Source organism: Agelaius phoeniceus, chromosome 16 (assembly GCF_051311805.1).
Source record: "Agelaius phoeniceus isolate bAgePho1 chromosome 16, bAgePho1.hap1, whole genome shotgun sequence".
Classification (NCBI taxonomy): Eukaryota; Metazoa; Chordata; class Aves; order Passeriformes; family Icteridae; genus Agelaius; species Agelaius phoeniceus.
This window is the reverse complement of record NC_135280.1, coordinates 10,691,779-10,719,164: the sequence shown is the minus strand read 5'-3', so window position 1 is coordinate 10,719,164 and position 27,386 is coordinate 10,691,779. Positions and strand designations below refer to the sequence as shown.

The 27,386-nt window shown below is 39.0% G+C and overlaps 1 long non-coding RNA gene across 1 annotated transcript in view; it reads right to left on the bottom strand.

Moving 5' to 3' along the window:
- LOC143695350 (uncharacterized) overlaps positions 1–26,780 on the bottom strand; it is a 101,889-nt gene extending 75,109 nt beyond the window's left edge. The window contains exons 1-2 of the long non-coding RNA XR_013184461.1: positions 26,705–26,780; positions 23,849–23,919 (exon numbers count right to left, since the gene is read on the bottom strand). This is a non-coding gene — a long non-coding RNA (uncharacterized LOC143695350). The remainder of the gene's footprint in view (positions 1–23,848; positions 23,920–26,704) is intronic.
- Between the last annotated feature and the right edge of the window lie 606 nt (positions 26,781–27,386).

Sequence of the window (27,386 nt, the reverse complement as noted above, 5' to 3'; positions counted from 1 at the left end):
CTATTTTATCACAGACAACCTGCTCAGATAATACATACTTGGTTCAGCTGGTGGTGCTCTATCTCCCCAGACTCACAGATGCCTTATTTCAGCATTGAACTTCTGGCCAAAGAGTTTGGGTGTGGTTTTTAGCACATTGACTTGCCCCCTGGGCTAGGACACACTGGATTCCAGGATATGAATACATAGCACACATTGTGTGCACCTTCTTCATCTTCCCCCTCAACTGACAGAGTCAATGAGTGAAATGCCTCAAAGAAAATTTGGAAACTACATTTCTGTTCTAGACATCAACTTGTTTTGTCGGTTGGCTGTCCTTTGTTTCAGGAGAAAACTGTTCCACTTAACCCAAGTTACCAACCCAAGGTATCAGATCAAAAGATCTGTTTCTGCCAATTAGAAACAGCCAAGTCCCATACTAAGTTTGTTACCTTCCAGACTAATTCTTTCTACAACTTTGATTTATGTTTGGTAAGACACCAATTCCCTTCTCATGGGCCTTGCCATGGAAAAGACACCAAGCTGCCTGTTGGCTGCATCACATCCCCAATTCCAAAGACTTAAGAAGCAATATATGGTCTTCAAACTGCTGCAAAGTTTCCCACTAGTAACCATGGGGCAGTGACAGCATTTCACTCAGAAACATCATCCTTCTCCCCTCCACTCACTACAAAATTCCCTTGCCCACCTTCCCTGACACAATGCCAAGCCACCTTTCTGCCTCCAGCCTATTTCATTCTTTCTGCCACCACAGGAGGTTTGCAGTGATGTGAGGCAGCTTTGGTGAGCAGCAGGGGCTGGGCTCTGATCCAGCCCAGCCCTTTAAACTGAAGTTTGTCCCCCAGGGCAGAGCCTCAGTGCTGATCCCACACCTCAGGCAGGAGGAGGAGCAGCTTTGTCCACAACAGAAGAGAAACCGTCAGCAAATCTGCTCATGGGGCAGGAAGAAAAGCTGATTTAGGAAGATATTCCCTGAAGTGCCAGCTTGGGCAGGGCTGAGCAGTGCAGCTGCAGAGTGCCTGGCTGGCAGAGAGCTGGCACAGCCCCCTGGGCACACACACCTCAGCACTAAGCTTTTTAACCCTCTCCATTCCACTCTGATTCTTTTCTGTGTGATCATGAGCAGATCAGGCACACACTGAGAAATTCCCTGCTACTAAACAGACAAATTTTGAGTTATTCAAACCTGGGACAAAACTCTGCTCAGCCTGCCTCATGAATTATCTAGCAGAGACAAAATTTCTCCAAGCTATTTTATTTTTATGCACTTTCTTAATTTCTTTGTGTTTTCCTTTATTAATTGTTTCTTCTTGATGAAAGATGAGCAGCAATTAAATTTTCCCATTTCATTCTATAAATATTTTAGTAATATGGGTGTATATATCAATAACAAAGGTATACAATAGAAACTGTCTTTGGTTTATTTATTAGCATTTACCAATGCTTGATGAATCCATACTCAGAATATGATTTCAGATTGTTTCCTTTATAATTTGCAATGACATTGACTCTGTATTCAACTTATCCATACTCACATCCCAGCCTGATTTTTTTATGATGTATCAATTTACAGGCACAGGAGAGTAGTAGTACATAGTTAAACAAAAATGTCCAGAAAACCAAAAGTGATTATGCTGAAAATGACACAAAGGTAAGTACTGGCCACAAAAAGCACAATAGAAATAGTGTGAAGAAAAGAGAGGGGGGAAAATATAGAGGGAAACAAGAAAAATCAGCTGATCAAAATACTCTGCTGCTAGGTTTGCATTGGTCACCTTCTGAAAGTGTCTTTTAAGGTGAGGTGGCTCCACAGAAAGGGGTCATGAGCTGAAAAGACTCAGAATAAATGCAAATTCAGACGTATCCCTGAAATTATTATGAATTTCCACAACCTCTTTATCACCAAAGGTCAAAGATTATATAAGATTATTCAATAACCTTAATTTTATATAAGATTATTCAATAACCTTAATTTTACAAGCTATTTCTAAGATCCAGATGAACACATGTTTTTCTAACCATTCAGTTTAAGAATTTCAGATTCTAAAAGTTGATTCCATTTCATTTCAATTTGCACATGCATTTGAAACAGTATTCAGAAATATTCTCTAGAGGCACATGAATATGGACACTGCAGGAGTTAGAACTGGAATTTATTTACCCTTCTACAGCCTCAGGGCATGATCTTGATCAAGAGCCTTTTGAATTCAGTACAAATTAGAGATTTTGATGTCTCCAAAGAGCAGTGACGTGTCTGTTTTAATATGCAATTTAATTTTAGGTTTATATGAAAAAAAACCCACCTTCCTTACTTATAGGGTCATTGTACAAACAAATTTCTTGAAGTTGTGATTAGTTAAAATGTTTTGATGATAATTACTGTATATACAGAAGTTGTGAAGATGCTTCTGAATAGAATCTGCAGTTTTGAATTGGAACCTTGGTCCTTTTTCTTCTCTTCATTTTAAGGTTCACAAATCAAATTCCATCTCAGTTACTCTGAAATTAATGTGAAGTAACTCCTGAAATAATCTTTTGGGTACAGAAATCTTGTTCCTATAGACAAGGTAGAGACAATAATATCCAAGATGACATCAGAGAGCCTGTAATTGCTAAAGCAAAAAAGCCTAAATTTTTATATATGAAACATCAAATGATAATCTGAGAGCCAAGCCAAGTTTCAGAGTCCTTTCAGGAGATTTTAGCTCTGAAATGACAAATATAACATTGGATGCTGGAAACTATTTAACTATTCCACATTTTTTTTTAATAATTTCATAATAAGAAAAATCTTATGAGGCTAAGCCAAATGATCTCTATTTAAGATAATTCCTCCAACAAACATGAGTTTTAAAATCCACCTGTGCAAATTGTATCACCTGCTTGACATCAACTCCTGGACCAAAACTCCCACAATTGACAAACCCCAGATGAAACCACAGGAATCTGACAGCAAAGGACAAGTGCTAAGTGATGACACTAGAAAAGTGTAGATCAAAACTATTTCCAGAGATAAGCCTACAGATAAATGATGCCAAGCATTAATTACTATGATACATTAATTTTTTCCCACCTTCATCACAGTGATATTAAAATTAAAGTCAATTTTTGGCAATGCAATTTTTGATAATGACTGACATCAAGTTGCCATGAAAAAGCTGACAACATTCAAGCAATGCACTTCATGGAATATGCTCCATCAAAGTTGATGAAAAGCTTTCCAGTGGTCAAATACTGAATAGTCAGTCTAGAGCTACATGAACCTGATTTTTTCTTGCTGAGTTTAGGTACAAACACATTTTCAATAGGATCTGTCTGCTCCCTTAGTCTTAGAAATAATGTAAGAGTCAGGAGAAATCAGAAAATGTTCTCCTAAAAATATGCTATTTCTACATGGTGTATCCACATCCAGTGCTGGATGCACCACAAATATTTGCTTAGTAGAAGTGGGGAAAAAAAGTTAGTATGCATTTTAAATGATAGCAGGCTTCAGTACCCAAATAGCATCTGACATCAGAGAGGTTTCTTCAGCTACACATTTCCCATACAGCACCAGTTAGAACTCCAGTCTCAGGTCTTCTTCCATACCTGTTTTAAGCCACACATGTTTCTCTTACACAAACTAATAAATACTCACCAGGCAGAAAGAGTAAAAAATTATCAACTGCTCTAAGCACTGCTTTGAGGTTTTGCAGTGACCATTACAAAGAGGAACAGGAAGTTTGCAGCTGAAGGGAAAAAGAAAGAATATTTGGGAGCTTTACCAGGTGTCCCACACCAATTATAATTGTGCCTTGTTATAATAATGCCTTAATTCCCTCTTGCTTGTGAACAGCCTGGCTCTGTGCCAACTTCAGCATTTTTTTGCCCCACTTAGTCACATAAATGATTTGATCTTAGATGTTTATGGGCAGCAACAAAACACAAAAGTGTATTTTGGGAATCGTGAGCTGCAATGGTCACTGTGTCTCTGCTGCACTGACCTGTCTCACCAATACTTTGGCACTTTAATATCTAATGCTGGCAGAGCAGCAAGATCCAGGTACCCAACCATGAAGGCTGCAACAAACCTCAGGGTGTCTTTTTCCAGATTCCTCATCAACAGAAATATCCAATTGCTAATCAATGAGCCAGCTGAGCATAACACAACACCTCAACCCCCTGTTGCAGTCACTGTCTCAGCAAGTCCCTTTCTAAGAAGCTCTCACAAAGTCACACACAGATTTTCACTGCACCACAGAAAAGGCTTCCACAGCTCAGTCATTGTTTGCTCTCACTATGGATTTTTTTCCTTTATAAAAGCAGAATATAGGTTTCCTTGAACTGAGGCTGCTCCTGGCATTGCCAATCCTCTGACCCATGATGCTTCCCCCTGAAGATTCCCATGCCAGTCATGTTCAAATCTGTATCTGTACATCCATCTTCATGGCACTTGTTAACAGCTCAGGGAAAAAGCCATTTTTATTTCTCATTTGATTGATGTTGTAAGGTTCAGGATGAAAACAGATGATAAGAACCTATTGTAGAGTGGACAAAGATTCTCCCTCAGCTACTTGTTTCCTGAATATAAAGAATGCTAACATTCATAAACCATAAAAAGGGCTTATGTCTGCTGAAATCTACCCAAGGACTATAGAGGATATATAGAGGTTTTTGAGCAGCACCTCAAAAACCATCTACAGTGATATCATCTGCAAAGGCACTCACCCCTTTCAAAATGCTACACATTCCTTGAACTAAGAATCAGCCAGGATCTGAAGACAGCAGGAGCAGTTTTAAATGGGAATAATTTAATCTAAACTGTTTGGTGGAGTTTTGTTCCTTTTCTTGTTTCAAAATTTAAAAACTATCCTAATTTGAAAAACACTGATTGCAATATGGTCAGGATTTCCCCTTAAGCCTCTATGAATTACAGAACTTTAGCCTAGAAATATCTCCATTATACTATCAATGCTGAGCACCAATTATTTCTGTTACTGCTCACTGTCATACCTCTCCTCACAGAGTCTAAAGGTACTGCTTCACTCTTCTGGGAGAGAATGGCTTTGCCACCAAACTGCACTTAGCTGATGAACTCTGAGTGTTTCACTGCAGCCAACAAAGCCACACCTTTGTGGAAGTCTATACTTAAATAAAATAAATATATTAAATATATAAATTTTTTCCCCACTGGTTAAAAAATTTCCACTTAAACATTCTGCAAAGTTGAGACTAGCATTGAAAAAATTAATCCTTTCTAATAGCACCCAATAATCTACAATTCCAGATATTTCCATCATGAAACAAGCAATATACTCCCTCTTGCATGAGCTCAAAGTGAGAAGGAAAGTTAGAAATAAATATTTAACTTTTCTTTGTTTAGTATGATGATCTCCCAGAAGTCAGTGATGGAGAATAAGTAGGTCTTTGCAGAGGGGTGGGCTGAGATGGAGGCACCTCACTGGCCAAGTCCCACGGTGATCCATGACAGAGCTCTGACACTGCAGTGCTACTGCTTGCACCTTTCTAGTACTTTCTATTACCTGCAGCCAACTCTGCCCAGGAGAGTTCTGAACATTCCTGCAGGGGAGGGTGACTCAAGGAAATATCAAGCTGTCTCTTGTCTTTCTTAGCCATTCCTGCACACAGCAGGACCCTCCAGATGCTGTGATTCTGTTCCTCAAAGCACCTGTCCTTAATCAGCTGGATTAGCGTGGTCCAATCATTTCTCCTAAAATAGGAATTGAATTCACTGAAAGACAACTGGTTTGTACATCTGATAATGCTCCTCAGTCTGTAAGTGGAATGAAAACGTGGATAAATTGAATCCTTCGAGTCATCCCCTGTGAAAAGCTGCTGCAACATCAGAAATATTTGGCCTCGAGGCTCCCTTAACAGGAGTGGGGTTGTGTAGTTTGTGCTTGCAGTGACAGGAGCTGCCTCAACACCAGGCACTGCCAGCAGATCAGCAACCTGCAACTATTTCAGACCCCTTAGGGATCTGTCTACCAGCTCAACTTCCCTAAAAAGGCTTTTCAGTTTCCTTTTTATTATATAAACCCAACTAACTTAGTTAAGAGGCTGTTTCTTTTATTTCTCTTGACCTTTCTATGTCTCTGCTTTTAAAATAAGTCAACAAGCTGAAGAGATTTTATTAAATAAATCTGCCCAAGGGTAATGCCAGAAGGCACACAGATTTTCAATAGTCTTCAACAAGTCCCAACAATCCGTCTTTGAAACTAAATTTGCAGAAGTTTACCACTCTGATTCACACTTAAAATCATGAATTTTACAGTCTGCAGTGATCAATATCTAAATCTGTTCTGACCACTTACAAGGAACAGACAGTAAAACTTCAACCAGTAATTTCTGCATAAACCCTACAGCTTTTCTTTTTTACTTGAACAGTACTTTACAAGCAACATGGTATAAATCCACCGTATCTTGAAATGAATTGGTTGAATGGTGAATTTCCCCCCCAATAAAATATTTCCTATAAGCCTTTTGTGGCTATCATTGAACTTTTATCCTGTGTTTTACTACATATGAAACACAATCTTGTGTAGGCAAGCAACATTCAAAATAATGATGTTGATCTATAAAAAAACCTCTGCAATTTAAGTCTGAATTCCAGAGACCTTCTTAGATATATCCAAAAATCTATAAAGAAACTTACTGAGGAAAAAAAAACCCACTTTTTCTTTTAATCTGTCAGGTTTTTGGTGTCTTAGTCACTAAAAGCTGTTATAAAAACACTGTGCTATATTGACAGAAATGATAGCTCTATTGCAAGTATATCACCTGTGTTGTGAAACTCAGAGTGCTGCAGAGAACAAGAACAAAAGCAAAAAAGGGACTGAGCTGCAGCACAGGGCAGAGCCCATGGGCAGAGCGAGGAGCCAGCAGAGAGCAAAGCAGCTCAGGATTCCCTCAGCAGCTCCTGTGGCAGCAGGGCAGGGACATGCCCTGCTCTGGACAAGGCCTGGCTGGCAGCCAGGCTGGGAAGTGTCCCCACAGCTGGAGTGGCATTTGCTGAGGATATGCAGGCAGACAGCTCCTGGGGCAAGGCACCACACTCTGACCCAATGCACTGACTCCACTGGACCTTGGCAACAGCCCTGCCTCCTGTGCTGCTCCTTTCCTTAGGCTGAAAACAATTCTGACTATTTATATTGATGATAACTTATTAATATCAACATATGTCAATATTATCACACATGGGCTTCCATCTCAAAAGATCAGCTGAATAAAGGGCAACTTAATAGTACTAGTAATCTTCAGGCAGATGCAGCTTGTTAAGCAAAACCATCTGCAGCAATCTGCTTCAAAGGGTTTTTCTGTTTACTAAAAATATTTTTGAAAATATTTTCACAGAGATAAGGAAAAACAAAGGCCAGACAGCATTAACAATCCCTCTTTCTTTTACAAAACATTTTTTCATTTAAAGCTTAATACACAAATAAAGATAACAACTGTTCAGCCACTGCTAATACCTCTCCCTCTGTCTGACCAACTTTAACTCTTTTGCTCCCCTGTGCTTCCTCCCCTACCTGTTTTCCCTTGATTTCCACACAGAACCCAGTCTCCTGGTGATACCTTAGGTTTTAAGTCTTTTCTGTTCTGTTTTGGTGTGCAGGTTTAGCTTCATATTCAGTGTTACTGTGATCTTTTGACAGGGTGGTGAAGACAAAACAATCCCATTCCAGCTGGAGACTCAAGGACAATCTCTTCAAACTTCAGGCCCAAAGCACAAACAACATGAGAAGAGGAGGGTGGGCAAGCAAGGAGGGAGGATGATACTCCATCATTTGAAGCTGTCAATTGGACAGTTAACTCCTATATGCAAATGGACTAAAACTTATAAAAATGTGAGGTCTCATGACCAAGCTCTTTTGTTTCCATCTTAGAGCCATCCAGGCTGAGGCACAACCATGGCTCTGGTACTGCCAGGGTGTGGCCTTTGAAGGCTCTTCAATAAATATCCAGTTTATTCCTCTGAACTCCATCCAGCCTCTGTTCCAGCTCCTTAAGGCACCACTGGGAGCATAGGCTGCCTTTGGGACACAGCATGACATGATATCTCATCTCTTCTGTGAGGTACAGCTCAGATGTGCTAAACTAAAAAACTTTGTAAGTAAAAGCAATGAGAAACAGCCCCCACCAGACCCATTTCCAGTTCAGGGACCCAGGTGAATGTCAGGCTTCTCTGTTTGTGGAGATCTGGACTATGTTACATATAAGGAGAAATCCTGAAACATGCAGTACCTAACAACTGCAGGTAGCTCAGCTGAAGCAGCACGTTCAACAGTTTCCAGAGATGGAGAAATCCCACTTCTGCATTGAATTAAGTCATCACAGTCCCCATACTGATTTACAGTCTCTTAAGGATTGGTTTGTTCCTGCTTTGCAGAAGTAAACTGGACAAGCTTCTGTCTGAAAACTGACATGGCCCTGATGGTGAGGAACAATCCAGACATGAATCCAAATCTCTGAAGGAATCCTCCCAAGATGCTCACATTGAAACCTTTGACTTCCACACCCCTGCCCAAGAGCTTAGGGCAGAAGGTGAAGGTGGGAATCAAGGCTTCAAGAGTTTAACACTTAAACACACTTCACTAATCTCTGTGGAACTCAAAAACTGGCACTCTTCCCTAAGAAATGCTGTGTGCATCTTCCAGTCAAGCCCTAATTTAACACTGGAAAAGAGAACACAGATCTCTCACATCCCCAGACTGTTTGGAGTGGGAAACCAGTATAATTTTTAAGCAAGTAGAGTAAGAGCAGAGGCTGACACAACTACAATACTCATTAAAGAGTATTATTAATTAATTTTATTCAAGGGCATCCAGACCATGTGATCAAATAACATGCACTATTCTGGTGAGGGAACCAAAAACCTTCAATAACCACAGGGTTTTTCCTCTAATTTTTAAGTTCTGCCCTTGCTTAGATTTTACTGTAACTTTGATTTCTCCATTTCTGAAACAGGGATAATGCTCATTACCAAGAAGAGCTTTCACAGTAATTGCTTTGGAGCATCTGGGGGGAAAAAAAAGAGAGAGAGAAGTGCTATTTTTGATAATATTGGCTCTATTTGTCAGTGTTGGCAGATGACTGGAAGTGCACCCACATTAGTGGAGTGGTTTCTTTTTCTTTAATAATGTGTTCATATTTGCCAAATGAAGAGCCTCAGTTTCTTCCAGATGACAGAAAGTCTTCACAAAATCAATAAGAAATTCCTACATAAAAGAATCGTGCACCTAGTATCATTTTTTTACATAATTGCTTCATTTCAGAAAGGCACAAGCAGGCTGATAGAAGATCCATACATCAGAATTTATTCATGGCCAAACACTTTTGTTAGTTTTTCAGATATTATTCCAGTGAAGCATTTGAAAGCAGAATTGAAGGTGTGTTGAGTTTGTACATCTACATTTATACATGAAGCCATTTCTCACTGACAAGTTAATGACTGTCCTTTGCCATAAACTTCTTCAAGCTACTGCATGAACAGTCAATATCAGCCAGAGTGATGCAAAAGCCAAATTACTTGGTGCAGTTTCAGCTAAAATGTATAAACAGTCATGGTAATTAAAGAGATTATTAAAAAGATGGATAATTTAGAAGCCTGTTCCCTTAATACCACTCTCTTCTTTGGCCTAGATTAGCCCCTGAAAAGGAAGCTCAGGAATAAATGAGAAGAAGGAAAAACAGTGGGAGGTCTGTGTTATTTTAAAAAAAAAAAAAAGTGAAGTTTTGAGCTTCAACCCCCCCTGGAAGTCAGGATTATTCTTCACTTCTTTCACATGAATCTGCTTTTGCAAGTGGTGTTTTTATTTCTCCTTCTTTCAATATGGGCATTTTAACACTATGCTGAGACCATATTGCTGCCATAAGAATGCCCACAGAGGAAAAATGAGTCATAAATTCATTCAGAATGATTTAGCCATGGTTTCTAGAGGGAAAAAAACCCAAAAAAACCCACCCAACTATTTTCTCCAACTATTTGCTGTAACAATGAAATACTGACATATTTGTGTTATCAGAGTTCAGTTTCATGCTGGTGTTACAATGAACTACACACAAACAGAAGAATTCAGTTATAAGAACACATTTCTGCCACAGAAATTGTGATCTTTTTAAGAGCTTCTGTTGACAGAATGGCATAACAGAATATCTCTGAACAATATCACTTTGCCAGCTAAAAGCTGCAGCAGGTGTGGCTTTATTCAAACAGTAAATGAACAAGCATTAAATATTTTCATTGATCCAGGTAGCCTGTCAAGATCTGAATGAGAAAATACTCAAATAAGAATGGCTGAGTGAACAATATCCATAAAATACATAAAGTGAAACTTGCTTGCCATCAAATAATTGGTTGATTAATATGCAAAGTTTATCAACTGACAGTTCAGTTGCAGAGTCAGAAAAATGCCTGGGCAAACACTGGACCCCATTCTGCTCCATAGAAATTGTATCTCATCATGGTAATAATAGAAATTAGGCCACTTCCAAGATTTTGTCACAAGGTTTAGGTGATATAGTCATCCTAAGACACAAAGGTCAAATCTCTTCTGGAGCCAAACTTTTAGAAATTAATTGGAGCTTTTTTCCAACAAACATTAACAAATTAACACACACTGCTGCTACTTTTCACTGGTTGTCAGAGAAATAGCTCTTGGATGTTTCCTTCTTGTGAAGATCATGCATTAAAACTTCTTTTGAGGGAGCAGGAAAATAGAAATAGAAACAGATATCAGCAAGAGGGGGAGAGAGGGGCAAAAGAGGAACAGAATCAAGATTTTCTACAGATTCAATCATGGTGCAGGAATTATGGTCATGCTGCTGCACTAACATGCAAAGATCAAGTTTTGTAGAAGAAAGCCCAGCTGGCTGCTGGCAATGCCAGAGACACCTGAGCCCTCTGGGCAGGTGGAGCACAGGGGGTGGGTTGTAGCACAAGCCACCAGCTGCTTCAGCATCCACCAGCCAGCAGAGAGACTGGGACAGCACCTGGAACACCTGCACACCCTGAGGCCATGGGTATTTTTAGCACAGAAACAAGGAGACACTTCAGAGCACAGACCACTGCACAGAATAAGCCAAAAATTGCTTGAGCAGAGCTGTGCATTTGAAGGGACCAGGGCTAAATGGGGACCACAGGCCTAGAGCTGCTGGCAGGTGGTGCCTAAGAAAGACCTTCAAAACAGAGAGCACATTCTGTCTTCAGAATTCTCTGCATCCCTTACATGCAAAGCAGCAGAAACACACTGATGGAATTTCTTCCCTGAACTCTGCACTCAAACACTGAATCTCCTATGACCATAGAAGAACCTGATGTGAAGTTCTGATATTCCTCACATGGTTTGGTACTTGATACACTCTAAATGAGGGTTGCTCACTCTAAGAATCATTTCTACATGATGCACCCTGGCACACCAATGCATTACTGAGAATACAATTTCAGTGGCATGGACAAATGACCCACATACACTCATTTACTTTTGAAACAGTGCAGGGAATTTTCACCAGCACCCAGCAAATGCATGCAGGTGTCAGTGGGCATGAGGGACACCTCAGGAATACACTTCCATGTACCACCTTATTACCTCTCTTCAGGGGCAGCCTGGATCTCTTCCCATGGAGAACTTTTTCCTCAGTAAAACAAATAACCTGCAATGACTAGCTGAGAAAATCCTATTCTAAAAGACCACTCATTATTAATTACATCTTACTTGAATATTAAATTCTGGCAGCCTTAAAATGGGAGACCAACACATGACTTATCCCAGCAATTAGGCTTCCTTCCTCTTTAAAACCTTCTTTGCATACACTCACAGCATGGCAGAACAAGCACTATGGCAAAGAACAAAACTGAGATGGATCTCATGAGACCTATCAAATTAACCTTTAGAGGTTTGCAACTACATCACACCAACTCCCCTCAGCCCTTTGTTCTCTTTCACACCAAGATCCTTTCCTGGAAAAAACCTGAATGTGCTTAAATTGATAATTCCTGATACCTTCTAAGATATTGATAATGCATTATCCTGAAGTTTGTGGGGTTATTTTATTCAGTCACAAAACAAATTACTTCCTTTGTTACAGTATTTCTTAAAAGGCTCTTACTCTTCTTACCCCTTATTTGGCCAGAGAAAAACCAAAAAACAAAAACAGAAATAATTCAGAAAATGCCCAAGGGAGAATATTAAGAAAAGAATCATTAAAGAGATATTTTGTTTCATCAGTTAATAAGCTTCATCTTTGCTGTGCTGTGCAGTTCTTCCCTCAGATTCTCATTAAGAGAAGTTTTTCATTAGCCTTTATACATTTCCACATGGTGGAAGCTCTCCTGTGCCTCAAGAAGGGGGGAAGCTCTAAGAGGTTCTTCCCCAGAACTCCCATGTGGGAGAAAGTTACAGCCAGAAAGCTGAGATAAAGCTCATTCCTGTGACTGAGGAATTGCTGAACCTGGGTCATTTTTTAACCCTGGATTGAATTGGACATGAGAGATGCACACCACAGTGCAGGAAGGGAAATTCTACCCCTGCCACTGAAAGGCAGAGCCTCTCATTGTCCTCCTCCAAGTGTTTCTTGGGAGGCTGAAAACAAGGAGGTTCCAGCATGGATTCACTCCAAGGTGTAGCCTTTGGTGGCTCTGAGGCTGTGCCCAGGGCTACAGAAGGATGCAATAGAGAAATCAGAGATGCTGTTAAGGTGCAGAAACATCTACAGCTCCACTTTATCCCCAGCAGCAGCACAGAGAGAAGAGCTACACGAGGTGCAGGAGGCAGGAAATTATAGTAAAACAGGAGACCCCAAAGTCTGGGAATGATTGGCATATGACTCCAAGGTTTTGGAATGCTGAACACTCACTTTATTAAAACTCTATTATATTACACTATACTAATCAATACTCCAAAGAGTACTAAAGAACACTACTACTAACTACTGAAAAACTCATGACTGTCTGCAGACCAACAGTCCACACAGCTTGGACCTGATTGGCTAATTACCATAAACAACTTCCACCAGAATCCAATTACCAAATTCCTTCAGATAAACAATTTTCCAACACATGCCACATTCCACAACAGAAGCAGCAAGCAGAGAGGAGAATTGTTCTCCCTTCTTCTCGGACAGCTTCTCTCAGGAGAATCCTTTGAAAGCTAAATCTCTCTGTTCAGAGGGCAAGTGGATACCACAGGAAATGCATCCCCATGCTCCCACTTCAGCTGGAGCTGCACAACCCACCCTGGTGCTGTGGTGCTGGGCTGCACAGCCAGCTCTGGGTGCACAGCCCAGCCTTGCCCAGTCCTCACCACACACAGGTCTGCTACACAGAACACCCCTGCAATTCTGCTGGCATTTTTCCTCATACCAGAACCTCTGTCGTGGCAAAAAAAGATCAATAAAACCAAATAAATTAAATACAAAGCTGTCCTAATTAACTAGCTTAGTGGGCATAATCTCTTATTTGAGGAATTCCTTGATTATTTTTCTGGATTGATTCAGGTGTCTCACCTTTTAGGCTTGGAGGCACAGGCCAGCAAAATCTCATGCAAATGGTTTGGAACAGAAATATTTGGTGAGAAAAAAATTTAGTAGCTTAATGAGTCTTCCTTACCAGACACAAAAATAAATATATCAGAGTTATCATGAAATAATTGAGAATTTAAAAAAAAATCTGAAGATATAAAGGGCAAAATATTTTATCCCAAGCCAAAGTTCTTCAATTTTCACTTTGATTTATTTATGCAGCAGCATTTTTGGGGTATGTAAAATTACAGAGCAACAGTCTTCTGAAATTTGACAAATTTGTCATGTGAACAGATGGGCTGTAAGAACAGAAGCTCTGAACTAGGATTAGGGATGATTTGGTCTTGAAGGATTCCATCTAACTGCTAGTTACAGCTAAAACAGCCAGATATAAACTTAGATTATCCATCTATTATAAATCATTCTGTTCAGGACATTCTTTGGTCAGAAAAACTACATTTATCTCTCCTTGTAAACTTTCCCCCACTCTTCTGATTCTTTGAAAAATTATGCTGGACATCAGGTAGGGGAATTAATATTGGCTGACCAGAAAAATGAATGCTTTCCCCTCTCGACATGTCAGACATCACATTGAGTTATGTTGCTTAAATCTAATCATAGCATGCTGCCTTGTACCCTGCTGTTCCACCTGATGCAATAAATCACTAAGCCCTGTTCAAATCAGTCCATGCTCAGCTGCAGCACTGCTCCTGTACCCCACTGCTTTGTAGCATATTTAAGAAATCCAGCACAAAACTCAAGCTGCAGCACACGGCTCCATAAGTTCATGGGTGTTAGAACAGGATTTAAGGAACAGTAGAAGCCAAAGGATATATTCACATACTTTTATGTATCTAAATCCAACCCCTTGGCTTGGAGTATCATGTTCTGCTGCATGAACCAGTTCATGACTGCAAGCAGGCACATGTGAAAGCTTCCCAAGCACTGTGTCACTGCTCTGTGCCACTGGCTTCTCCATCCACAGCAGTACAAGTTTGCTGTACCCAGTGAAAATGGTTGTCTTTACATGCCAGGAGCCATTTCCCAGTTTGGTTTTCCAAGGGGTTTCTGCTGGAAATAAAATGTCTGATTGATGTGTTTGTGTGTGTGTCTGCAGATGTTATTTCAAGCCTAGAAATCTCCAAGAACTAGAATGACTTAGGAAAAAAAAAAAAAGTTGGTATTTCACACCAAGCCTAACCAATAATTACTTTGGACTGAAGTGTCAAAAAAAATCCACCCACAAAACCTCTACTAGTCTGTGACCACAGCTTCCATAAATAAATCTCCAAGCCCAGGCAAGGTAATAAAATTCTCCTAGCTGGCATTAGCAATTACTAATAAGAAAAATGACTCAAATACTAATCTGTTAAAGTACTTCATTAATTACATCTTCAACTTGTAGAGCACAATTTGTAGGAAATACTGTGCAGTTATGTACAGTAATTTACACAAAGACTGCTTGTCACAATCCATTTGTTTGGCTCATAATTTTCTTCTCTGCTCTCCCTTAGTCACTAACTGCTATAACAATTTACAACAGGAATCTACTGTAGCTTTCAAAGAATATTTGCACACCTTGAAGTACACAGACACTGCAAACTAAATGGTCAACACAAATCAACTTCACCATATGTCAGTGAAAGTGAATAAAACCTAATCCCAGGCTTCCTGAAGCCTGCCATCTGAGAATCTTTTAGAGAATCTTCCTCTACAAAAATAAGTAAAAAAATGAGTAGGCCAGGCATTAGAGTTTTAATTCTTGAGTAGATGAATGCACTTACAACCTGACCACATTCACAGGAATTGCTTGACCATAGCTAACAGGGTTACCAAGAGAAGCATTAGGACCAGAAAATGTTTTAAAAGTTATCAATAAGACAAAAGAAAATATCTACTCTTGCCCTTCATTGATCAAGTCCAATAACTTTACCACATTTAAACGGGAATGATTCAAGTTGCAGAAATTTAGCACACCTTTAGATAGGTATCATTGCAAGGAGATCCTTTCCTTCCTTGCTCACACCTGCTATTTTCCAACTCACAGTGTTAATACTGGTGTAATGTGACTGACATGTGTAATTCCCATTTTAATCACACAGCACCCCAAAACTGTATTACATGTGGCACTAGAGAGAGTTGATGTATTCCCAATTACACCTGAAGACTGACAAAGATGCACTGCTCATTACCAAAATACATTACTCATCCAAATCTGTCGTGGGATGATGCATGAGCAATTCCTTGGTAAGCTATGCCAAAACTGTCCCTGTTCAGAGTTCCTGTCTAAATTTAGATTCCATAGCACTCCAGTTTAAAAGAAATACTAAATCAGTGAGGAGATGTGGAACATTATTATTTTAGATAAAAATAAGAGGTTGTCTGGGGATTCTAATTAGTTCAATAAGCTATGAATGAATATAACCAACTTAAAATATGAAGAATAATCTTGCCTTCCTGTTCCACTAATTAAGAAATACCTTCAGTTGCTGAGCTGAAGAGTCCTGTTAACTGTAACTAATAAGCCTAGGCTAGTTTTGATGACAATTGAGACCAGATAAACACATTAGAACTTTTTCTGCATTGGAAACAGTAAAGCTTTAGCTTCACAGTCTTGCCTCCAGCAATGCTTTACATAACTGCATTTTACAAAATGTCATCAGCTCTTTTAGTGCCTGAGGACCTACCATGAGGGAATGCCACAGTTCTGTGTATGTCAAACATATTCCGAGTATTTATAATAATAGGAACATCAATAACCTGACTGACTGCATATGGACCAAGAAGGGTTAAATTGTTCTTTCTACCACTTGACCCCAACCAAAGAGTTTGCAGAAAGAATTTAACTAGATTCAAATTTTCAAATGGACCTCATTTTTGCCTTTGGACATGTGCTGCAGATCTTGCATAAACTTGCATTTACAGTTGAATGCCAAGGAATTGTATTGTTCCTTAAAACTAATGTATGAACAAGCATCCTCTTCCTTCTGCCCACATGCTCTAAGTGTCTAATTAAATGAGGAAATTGTTTAAATTCACAACTTCTATTGCCATCAAAGTGAGCTAAGGTATATTTTACTTGCTAGGCACTTGTATTCTGTAAAATGGTAAAAATCCTGACACATCCAGGGTCTGTGGGACAGATGAGCAGGAATTCCCTAATGGCACCAGGTCCCACAGACCAGCTCTAGCATGGGACTGCAGACATTCATCATCAAATTGTTCCTGTCCTGAGCTTCTAGATTTCCAGTTGTAGATCAGGAGCCTTGGCAGTCTTGGAATTCCCAGCTCAAAACAGAGCTCTCAGTACTTTCCCCTATTTGTAAGGTTAGTTTGGCTGCCCTTGCTTGGTTGAGGATAAAGCAAATTCTAAAATATCTGACTTAGTCTCTTCAAAACAGATATTTTTCTTCTGGAAGAGGCATTATCTAATTTTGGGGGCTAATTTTTATTATAAAAAAGTATTGAAGTTTTGAAGTATTTAGCAGAAATTGAAATATAAAAGTCAAAATGGAGGAAATTTTTAATTATAAATTGGAACTTTGGTGAAAATATGTAATGTTCAATTAATAACTGTACCCTGATAGCACTGTGCAGGAGGTCATGCAGGCAAACACAGGTATTACAATTCCCTATTGCCAGTAGAGTGCATAGGAAAAAGAGAGAACAGGGAAATTATATCTGAGAAAGGAGCCACAAAAGCATATTTACATGGCCTTTCATCTCTGGCAGAAAACATGGTGATCTGGGAATTCACCTAAGCAATCTTATCATTAGCTCACAGCCTGCCTAAAATGCACAGCAGACTGCAGAATAAACATGCATACAGCTTGGAGAGAAAAAAGCATCTTGTTTCACTAAGATCTGTGTATTGCCAAAGGACAGTGACATTAAAAATACAGGAAGATGGCCAAGAGCAGCCCCTATAGCAAATTTATGGCGAGCACTTGCAGGTGTGTGAGCTCTAGAGAAAGCCAGCAAGGAGCATCTGTTGCTTTGATTTTCTATTAGGCACTTTCTACCAAGCCAAATGAATCTGAAAGCCAATGCAAATCAGAGCAACTCCATGGTTTTTCTCTCAGAAAACAAAAAAAATTGTACCAGGTCAGATAACTCAACCAATTGGGATTGAAACTGAGAACTATGTCAGGGAATAAAATAAAAAGAACTTCTCTGATCCTAAATAATGCTCTCCAAATGCAGTTCATAAAACACAATGAATGAAGCACCTCTACAGTGTTCTATCCAAAGTGCTTCCAAGGCTGGGTGCCTCATGAATTCAGCACACAAATGCATGCAGGGAGCTCTTTGTTCTCACCCTAACTTTTTTCTTCTTATAACAGAACTGAGCACACAATGTTGAACCCTGAATGTTGCTGTATTGAACCATTTTATTTACAAAGCTGCATGTCCACTCAGGAGTCAATAGCAGCAGTCATTGCTTTTCACCTCACAGGGTGCAGGTCAAATCATGGCCTATTTCATGTCACAAACTCATTCAAAAATTGCCTGAAAAACCCTCCAATGTCTTCATACTCTGGATTGCTCCCACCAGTACAAAGAGCACTCATTTCCCACCCAAGGTGATGGGAAATGACAAATCATTGGTGGTAGTCCAGTCAAATATTATAAGCTATTTCCAAGACCAGATAGGAGAACATCTGGTGAGCAAATGTGCTGCTGTTGTGCATTTCCCAGGGCTGGGAGAGACCAGGGAGGACATTTGGTGAGAAGAATGAGTGGTGAAAATTGCACAGCATTACAGGGTAGAGAGATCTGCACAAAGGCCAAAAGGCCCTTGGCTACTCAGCTCTGCCAGCCTCTCCTGCCAATACTGTTGGGTTTTAGAACTCCATCAGAAAACATAATAAAGAGGATTTTTTAAAAGGGAACAGGGAGAGGAGGGGATAAACAGCCTAAGCCTATGGCATGCATAAATTGCCCGAGTCCCACATCCTTAAGTAGTAATAAATATGAAAAAATTCCCCATAAAACTAAAAGTCCAAATTAACTAAATGAGTACTCGTGCCAGAGGACACTATGTCCATTGCCAAAGGCAAAAAAGCAGTTGATGAATGACACAAGTACAGCAGACAAAAATATAAATCCCTATTTCCCATTCCAAATCTTTTTAACAAATTAGTCATGTCATCAGAAGCAGAGATACCTGTGCTTCCATCCTGGCTCATCTACATCAAGAGCAGATGATATTAGACACAACTGAGCAGGATTCAAACTTCACATTATGTACAGTCAGGAAACTGAAATGTTACTGCTTTTAGGCACCATGTCCTGCTCAGCATTCTCTCTTGCCTACTGATGCCCTTTGCAAAGGATCAGGAGAAATTTTTACCCCTAACATATGCTTCCATGGCTTTATTATTCTTTTAATTCTCTTTTGCTATTCACAAGATAGGAACAAAACATTTTCACTTTGATCATCTTTCCAGACCCTGTGAACCAAATAAAAGCATGAAATAATTGCCAAGTGAAACAATAGGCTGTTCCTTTCAGTTCCAGCCTCTCCTGCAAGCCACACACTCCTCAAAAGAAGTTAATCTGCCTTTAAGGAGCAGCATTTTTCTTGTAAAAGAATCAGGTGTGAGCTTATAGCACTGGGTTTCTGTTCTGGATGCCAGTGGCTCTGCGTGGTAGAAATGAAAGCCTGAAGCTTTGATCTTGAAATAAATGCAAGTTGGTAGCAAAGCTTCCCTCAGTTTAAGGAATACAGTCCTCCTCTAGCTGATTTTCTCAAACCATCAATCAAAACCTTCCCCATTCCCTGGTTTCTATGTCTGTGGGAGGAACTTTGCAGATTGCCCACTCTGACCCTTTCCATATCACATTTAAATGTGTACTACAGCCTATCTTATCCAATAGGAAGATTTGCTTAACTTGAAATATATTCCCCAAGATAACATTATCCAAAGGAAATTTTATTTTCTTAATTGAAAAAGATAAAAGAGAGCATAGGTGTGTGTGTCTCTAACATATCCTACATCCCCCAGAAGACAAAATGTTGCATCCAGGTTAAGTGGATTATAACTTCCAGGCTCCATTTATCTAATGTGCTATGGGAGATAATTCCCCATTCTCTGAATTGTTGTGCAATAATACAAACGGTTTTCAGTAAAATTCTCCCTGATTGCTAAAGCCATTCAAGCTGTCTGTGATATCAATGGTACTAATCACATTTCCCCTCCATGGCCCTTCCTCTCTTTTCCCTCTAAAATCCAGAGATGCTTCTATATCAACATTAAATGAACTTGTTTGCTGCCTAGAAGCCAAATTAAATGTGCTCTTTTATACTCAGCACTCACAGAATGGGGAGAAATAAGAGAATAAATGAGAGCCATTAATTAAATCTCACAGGGAACCACATTGCTGCAAATGGAAAACAAAACCTATTTTTCCCATAACTATTATTTTATGCTAAATGCATCATAATTGCTATTCAAGACCAGATTAAGAGTTTGTTTTTCCAACATGCACTTTATTTTTATTTGTGATCAGACTGCAGACTGAGTCTGACTCTTTCTATTCAAGCCTAGGTATGAGTTTTCAGAGTCCTGCTGTGCCTGTGGTGCTGCTGGGATTGCAGAGACCCAGCAGTGAGGCTGAGCAGTGTGTGCTGGTGACTGAGGCTCATTCTGTGCTCCCTCCCAAATTGCTCACCCCATGTCCATCTTCTCAGGATGCAGGAAGGAGGGCAGAGCCCTGCTGGTCAACAACCTGCTGTTTTGGTACAGAAGGACCCCATGCCTTGCATGTCTTTGGGCACAGGGCTCACAGACAGAGCCTGGGCCAATGGGGCTGCAAGCATTAAAGACTTTTTTAGACCTGGACATAGAAAGATCCTTGCCTTGCTAAAAGCCCTTCAAGTAAAAATTGTTTTAATTTATTTAATTTCAAGGCTCCCCATCTCTAGTTTACAAAGGTGGATTTTATTTCAAAAAAGGCAATTTTTTGTCTCCATTTAGGTTTCTGTCCCAATGCATTTTCCTTCTCCATAAACTGGTCAAAGAGAACATCCTAAACATCTTAAAAAACCATCCCTTGTGTGAAACAGCTTTTTTCTTTTTTAATGAAGACATAAATCTATAAAGTTCCAAGTGCATCTTTCTGCATTTTGTTATATTACACATATATGAAAGCCTTTCTAAGCTTGCAAGTCTTTTATGACATTAATTTCAGCTGGCCATATAAAACCAAGCACATGACACCCTGCAAAGCACCAGAAACTACAATTTCTGAAACCACAGCCTGTATTTAGAGCTAAATAGATGTTTTTCAGCTTGCTCTGGGGCAGTGTAATCACTCCTGCTCCCTGGATAACATTTTATAATCAACTCCCTATCCCAAAGCCTGGCATCACTGTGACCCCACCACTCTCCAGACAGAGCCTGCAGCTCTCTGCACCCTGCCCAGCAGTTCTTTGCATCTCAGAGAGATTAACAACACACAGCACTCCTTCCCCATGGGCATGCTCAACCCTTGTAATGCACCTAATCCCTGAAAGGCTCAAGTCAAACTCAAATAAGAAATTTGATCTTTAAATAAGATCTTTATTACAGGGAGGATCCAGGATCTCCACTCTCAAATTCGAGAGCAGGAAAGCAGCAGAGGACATGCAAGTTGTAATCGCAGGGAATTCACAGCCTGGCAGGGCTGTGGATGCCCCAGCAACTGCACAGATGTTATTTCTAAACTGCATTTCCCATCCAAGTGGGTAGTTAAGCTGTATGATCCTGTCCTCCACAGCAAATAGGCTTCAAAGCCAAGTTCTAACAGATGACAGCAGAAATGAGAGGAAAGAAAACCTTCCACTTAATACAGAGCAGAAAGAGACCTCACAGTTTTACAGTGCCAGTAACTGACAAGTACAGGACAAGCTGTAACACCTGGAAAATAATACCCAGAAATATGTGATGAGCAGAGGAACTCAGCTGTGCCCATGTGAGGACAGAGCTCTCTTTCTGTACACACTCACAGACTCCAGAAGCTGCTGACCTTGTGCATTCATGTGCACACAGAGGTATGAGTGATACACCTAATATGGTCCTAAGGGCTTTCTCCATAATTCAAATGGTTTCTGCCCTCTCACAGGCCACAGGACAGGCTTTCTGGTTTGGAATGACTTCGGTATTGCAACCCTGAAGTTTCTACTAAACCTCTTATTCAACAGCCCTGATACACCTAAACGTGGATTTCTCTAATCCACTGTGAATCCATGTGTATTTGTCTTCACAGCTCTTTACACTAAGTGGTACCATGACTTTTATTTTGCATTAAATGAAGAAATACTTTTTTTTGCTTTAAACCATGTACTGTTTTTCTCACTTCAATTCACCACTCCTGGTTTTAGAGGCAGCTATAATTTACACAGATACACAATCCTTTCAAAGATCTATTCAGAACCCTTTATTTTACCCACACGTGAAAGCCACTCCATCTCTTTCATTCCAGATACACCACCCCTCTTCTCTACTTCTGTTTTGTGAGGTGATGAGAATCAGAAAAATGTGTTGCATTCCACACATGAGTCTACATCTGTATGAATGACTCAAAAAGAAACAGAATGAAACTTGTGTTCAAGTTCACATAATAATTTCTAAGACTGTATTTACAATTTTACTACTAAGCAGCTCAGGATTGATATATTCACAGAATTACCAATATTTCAAAATCCCTGTGTGTACAGCTCATCATTATGCTGGCACTGATGGATTATTATTTTTCTACCATGCATTACATCTACATTTAGCCCAAGGTTCTAAAGCCAGTGACTCAGTATTGTGAGGTTCACATTATAATAAGCTCTTGTAATTCAGTTAATGACAGTGAGGCCACTGATTGTCCTAAACAACCCTTTCCTTTTTACAATTGCTGTGGAATAAGGAGAGGTTTGATCATGGCATACAAATAACCTTCCACAGCCATTTTCTCTACAGGTCCACAGAGGAACCTTTAAAGTCGAGCAAAGCAGTGTTTTACATGATAACATCAATTCTAACAATACTCAGCTGGCCAAAAAGAAAATCATTCCAGTCAATCACAGCATGAAAAAATAAAATCCTATATTCCCTGAGCTCCCTTTTAACCAAATTATGCCAGTAATATTTAATTAATATTCTCAAGCCTTTAAACACTGTATAATTTTTAAAAAAGCAGTGACTTTTCAATAGTTTGATCCAATTTTTGTTAATAAAACACCAGAAAAAAGAGGATATATAATAATACAATATAGCAGCACCAAATACAAAGGCCAAGTGGGTGTCTGGGGGGGTTTTAATGTGCACAGTAGTCTGACTCTCTGCCAATTGAAAATCAAAGTAATTCTAATAATTTTCTGATTTCAGAGTTATTTCTATGGAAACCTGTTGGGTTTAACCCTTGTGATGTGATTCCAAGAGATGGCAAGGGGGATTTCTTAACACCAACTCTTCTCATAATTAATGGTGCACAAAATTTTGCATTTATCATATGATATCTCAAACATTCTCAAACATCACCAAAAGGCCACACAAAATTATATTATAATGTATTCCAGTCTTCCCAGTGAGATTATCATTTAAGCAGTAGCTTTATTTTTGGGGTCGTTATATTATGTATCATATATTTATTATATATTCTATACTTCTATATTTATATATATTCTGTATTATATTTATATTATATGTTATTGGCAGCTCTGGAGTCAGTACCCAACTTCTGCATGGGGCAAATTGCCAGAGGAGCCAGGATTGACTGCTCAAGAGTCCAAGCCACCTCCTCCCAGAGCAGTTTTTCTTTAGTACAAATGGAAGCAGCATCAGGCTAAGGCTACATCATGCAAAATTAAGAAATATGAGCTGGCTGCATCTAAGCACAGGGGTACTGAACACAATGTGGATGCAGAGCCATAAAGTCTAATTAAAGTCTTAAGTGCTTTAAGTCTGATTTACTTCACTAGGATTATTTCATTCTTTTAAAATTCTCTGCATTTTTTATTCTTATAGCATTTAATTATAGTTTAAATATTTCTCCATGCCAAGAAAACTGCCACTTGCATGTTGAGAATGTTGAAACGAGGTGCTCTCAGCAGTTGAAATCTGTTTCTTAAAGCTTTTTCTACACAAAAATTAAAAAAAAAGATCGATTCAGGCCTTTCCCACACAATTCCGGTTTTGACAAATTGGCATTTCTAGATGAAGCATGTTCTTCTAAAACATCCTGTTCAGTTCTATTTAAATACATCAGAAATGTGAGCAGTGAAATTATGTGATGAAGTATATTTTAGCTGGGTCTCAAATCATGAAATATTGAACATGGCTACAGGAGCCTTACTCACTCACTCCAAGGAACCAATCCTGACCCAGCTGCTCCCTGGGTTTGTGAGGAGGTAGCAGTCAGAAAAAGTACCTGTGTTGCAAACAAAATAATTTTCATATCATTGCTTCTCTCACAGAGGTGTTCAGAATATTCAACTGCTATTCCAAGTAAAACAGAGGCAAAATAGTGTTTTAAACTTGGTATTGTGAAGCTTGGTGCTGCCCAAATAGAGCCATTTTAGCATGGGATATTCATTTTTACAGATAATTTAAATCTTATAATAGCACAATTGGCACTGCACTGGTTATTGCCCCTTCAGTTTTTGGATGTGAATTCTTTCTCCAACATCCAGTACTGGAGAGTGCCATAAAATAATCATATCCATGAGGCTTCACTAGAATAGTGAACTCTGAATAAGCTGAAATTTTAAGTCATAATCATTCCTAATTTTTTTTAGAAATGCATGATAGAAAACATGATTCAGTCTTGCAAATATCCATAATTTGTTACCCATCATTTAGCTCAATAATCATGTTATGAATTCATTTGTTTTACAAATTCCCTTCGTTTTTAATCATATTATTTGACAGCAAGCATAAGAAACTGTATCAGGCCTCTTTATATTGATGAAAAGATCTAAAAATTAATAAAATAAGAAGATGAGAAGTGCAGAACTTAAATGCACAATTAAAACATTAATTTAGTGACTTATTATGGGACTAAAATAGTGGGAGAGCAATAAAAATATTCACCAAAAAAAGTAAAACAACTAATATTCTCAACCATGTCCCAGATAATGGGCAGTACATAGACTTCAACACAGTTGTTACAGCAATCAATTTCTTTTTAAAGTCATGGTAAAATCTAAACTGTAACTGCAGCTGATGAGAGACAAGTCAATGGTTTGCAACCTGAAGTAAAAATTTTGTTAAGATGTTTTTAAGATTTGAAGTAAATCAATCAACAGGAAGTATTCAAGCCCCATGTTGTAGTGCAGTAATATAACAGGCTGTAATCAATGAATAAAAATCTAAATAGAGAAGACACAATTCCCTCAGTTTAATATAAGGAGCATGGAAAATTCACAGAACTTTACTGCAATAAAACTAAATAAATCAATTCTTGGCTGCTTCTAGACAGCTTCTGAACACAGCCCACACCTGATCTGACCTCTTCTCTCAAAATACTCTTATTTTCTGAGTTCAGACAATAGGAAGAAATCCCAGAACATCGACATTCCTGAAAAATCTTATTGATTTGCAATTGCAAGCAACTGATAAACCATGTGTTGAAGAGGTCACAGAAATAAGCAGAGATAAAGAGTAAATGATACCCAGGACTGGCCATGGTTTCAAGGATGAACTCACAGGAGTCATCAGAAACAAACATATTTCTCATATTTGCTCTCCTTTGCTGTTGATTTCAGTGTAGATAATTAAATTCTTCTAATTACTCAAGCAGTGCTGCCTGTGTGAGTGGTCAGGGAAGTTGCATGATACCATTTCAATCCACTTTTTACAGCATTTAATTATTTTATTTGCTTTTTTCCCTGCTGTATGTGTGATTGAGATTCAGACCGTGGTGGTAAAACAGCCAATATTGATGGCTGAGGTCAGGCTAAGTTGTCTTTACTAAAAGAGGTTTCCCTTCACCTAAAAGCTGATGGTCTGTGATTATTTCCAACTCCTTGCTAAGCTAATACCAGTCTACGCTCCACCAAGAGCCACCTCTCTATATTGCCCATATTATTTACTGTCCATAATATTTGCTGTAACATTTACTGGATTTATTGTCCATATTATTTACTGCATTAGCTTGATTCCCTAAATAGTGGCAGTTAAGGAGATACTTCAGCATTCTACCCTCCCCAGGGATGGACCCCTGGCTGTGCTGACTGAAATTTGTGAGTTTCCCCTGCCTCTTTCTCCATCCCAGTTTATGGCTGGGTCTGCAATCTCTTGGCAGAGAACAGGGCACCAGGAGGGAGATGCTGCCCCCTGATCTCTCATATTTAACAAAGCTTCTCTCTGACCTGTCATAAATTGTACTGGCTTTATTAAACAGTTGGAGTCCAGAGTCTCCAATGAGATGTAATCACTGCTTAGGAATGGTAATGCATGCAATGCTGGAGTTCAGACATCAATTATTTGTATCACAACTGATCAGGAAATTCACCAGATAAAGTACTCATGATTATTATTCTGTTGGCTTTACATTTTATTGTGAATTACCCACCTCTGAGGGCAGAGTGCTTGTACTTGGGAGAGAGACCACTGAACCAGTGTAATCTTTACTTGACATGTCCAGAAACTGCAAGGAGTTTACATCAATTTTTCTGGGCTACAGGAGTGTATATCTAACTGAGGACAGGGGTTTCAAACTGCCATTAAAAAGGATTTTGTAAAGTGCTTATAGGCCAGGATGAATAAATGCACATTGCAGTCTGTGAGAAAGTCAGAGGAGAAAAACAGGCTATAAAACATAACAATGAAAACAATTATATTCATGGATTCAAATATTTGTCTGCATGTCCAGTTTACTGATTTTATTAGTTTCTGTACACCTGTAAAATAAGTTTGACTTTGTTCCAACCCTCACATTATAGTAGCTTGTGTTTGATCAATCATCCTTTTCATATGAATAATTTACTTCCAGTAATGGCACATTACTCTGAAAAATATAACCACAGAGGTCTCTTCTGTACTGAAATATCATAATAACTAATGTTTTAAAAGCAAGCTTATTTTTACCTATTATTGTTTTCAAAATTAGCAAAAGATAACAATATTTCTAAATTCAGAATTCTTTCTCAAAACCATTTTCATAGTAAGTGCAAAAATATCTAATGTTTAAGGATTTTTTTTTAAGTACTTACATGTACAAATATTCCTGGCACAGAGTTGACAAGAAAAGCTGGGTGAATCAGCAATATTCTAGTTTGCTGGACAGCTAGAAAAACAATAAAACACAAAGCCAATTTATTTTAGATCACCCTGATTCAAACAGCACTTGACACAGAATAAAACAGTAAGTTATTTCCCAGTGAGTTCTTTCAACATTTAATTAAGGATGGAGTCCAAAACACATAAAAACTAAGAATTAAAATACTTTGGAGAATTCTGTCAATAAAAGGAAAATCAATATAGTAATCTTTTAAGATTCTTTAAAGCATAAAACACTGGAGTTCTTATCCTTATTCCCCCACCCTTTCTAAAATACTGCTAAAGACCAGCAAAACAGCACATTTCAGTGAGCATTGCCTGAATGTCTGCATTCACCCACTTGTCTGCCTTCAAAGGAACAACCTCATCGATTGCTTCAGAACCATTGTGCTGTCATTCAGCAAACTACTCAGGCCTTCCTTCAGCCATTCTGCACTAAAATGTTCAAACTGCCCAAAAATACGTTTCTGCCTCAGAACACAACAAACATCCTGCCCTTTACAGGTCCAATGGCATCCAAGACCATTCAGCAGTGGGTGGAACAGGGGCAGAGATATGTACCTATGCCAAATCCATGTGTTCTGCAGCCCCAGGAGCAGCAGTGGGGTTTTCAGC